The 1,725-nt window shown below is 38.7% G+C and overlaps 1 non-coding gene across 1 annotated transcript; it reads left to right on the top strand.

The window, feature by feature from the left end:
* Nucleotides 1–1,504: 1,504 nt before the first annotated feature.
* LOC132954774 (small nucleolar RNA U3) lies at nt 1,505–1,725 on the top strand. The gene has a single exon (XR_009665863.1). It is a non-coding gene; the product is annotated as a small nucleolar RNA U3 (small nucleolar RNA).

Genomic DNA, 1,725 nt, shown 5'->3' with positions numbered 1-1,725 from the left:
ATCACAGAGAATCAGACGTGGCAGCATTTCATGGGCACCTGGACACTTCTCATAAATCTTGCAAGGCAGAGGTGAGCTGCAGAGGAAGCAGAGCTGTTTGTGTGACAGAACAGCGAAGAAGTGTTACTCAAAAGCCTTATATCATCTAAGGAGAGATATGGACAAAACACAGAGGTCTTAAGGGGCTAAAACTCAGAGCTCCATTGCGATTAGAGGCAGCTCTATGTTTTCTGTCAGAAGAATGAAATTGAAAGTGTCACGTAATCTCTGTACTTATCATCAAAATGAATAAGCGCCAGCAATCAATAGACTTGCTGAAGGGGTAAAGTGCATCCTTTTTTTTCTCCACTTGTCGGTGCAGGATTTAAATAATGCTCTCATATGTTTCACAGTAATGAGTTAAATTGAGCCTGACTCTGCTGCTCTTCAATAATTCAGATCCAACCTGAGACATGAAACGATATTCTGAATCTGCAATCAGGATTCATCCCCACAATACTACAACTCTACAATTCATTAAGCAGGCGCTTTAGTCCAAAGTGATGTAAATCTGAGAGTAAGTATAACACGAGCAAGGATCTAGAGAGGGGGGGAAACAAAGTGCTAACAAACAGCTTATAGTCCGATCAGACACAGGTGCTGACAGACAGTACACAGAGGGCAAAACACACGTTTTTTAATATTTCTTTTAATATATCTTCATCATCATTAACAACATCGACCGCTTCTTCAACACCATCCTAAATATCATCCTCATCATCATCGTCAGGCCCATCAATCTCATGAAGTGCATAGGTGTTCATAAAAGAGCTGGGTCTTTTATTCCTACAGTCGGTTGTTTTTGATTACATTTTTCAGACTAGATTTTCTCTTTATTCATACTGAAAACAATATTACAGAGAGAACTACATCCTTTCTTTACATGGCTCACACATACACATGCAGCACACACTCACAGTACGGGCACACAGGAGTGCATCAGGTGCCTCGTCGTGATGCAGGGTGACTTCTCTGGCACAGAAGTAATAAAGGAGAGAGTTTGGAACATTGTGTTACAGAAAAGACATGTTTAAGACTTGGATTAAGAATGATGCTGATTTCTCTTTGACAGAAGTGGTGTCTGTTAAGCAGATTATGGTGGTCTGTCATTCACTCACTCTCCTTAGAGGACTATATATTGAGTTCATCTGCAAAATGAAAAAGATATATTTCCAGACACTTCTCACTTTCTCTATGTTTAATCCACCATTGTTTGTTCTTCTTCAGCAAAAATGCATGTTGGTATGTAAAGTTTAGTTGTGACCACCTGTTGTACTCTACCTTTTAAAAAGCATTTTCAGATACTTGTGTAAAAGTAGTGTAAAAGTAAAACTATATCTCAAAGTATCTGTGACACTTGTATTTGTTTGTTCTGTTGTTTGTTTTTCATGTCATATGTTTAATATCTGTCAACATTTTAATGTTGTTAATGTTGTTTAATGTTAAAAGTAAAATAAAAAAAAGTAAGACTATACACTTTCAGGGATCATTTCTTTAGTTTGTGTCTTGATGAAATGGTGTTTCCACGGTGTTCGGTCTCGCTAACCACGGTGATGAGTCGTGATACTCTCTTCTGAGCGTGACGCGGACACAGAATAACGATTCAGTTCATATGATCTCTGTCACTGATGACCGTTAATTGCCTCCTTTGTGGAGCTTTGAGGAAGAGAATAAGATCAGAGCGGG

The sequence above is a fragment of the Labrus mixtus genome, chromosome 20, assembly GCF_963584025.1.
Source record: "Labrus mixtus chromosome 20, fLabMix1.1, whole genome shotgun sequence".
Classification (NCBI taxonomy): Eukaryota; Metazoa; Chordata; class Actinopteri; order Labriformes; family Labridae; genus Labrus; species Labrus mixtus.
Note: the sequence above shows the minus strand (reverse complement) of the source record. Positions and strands in the feature narration are given on the sequence as shown.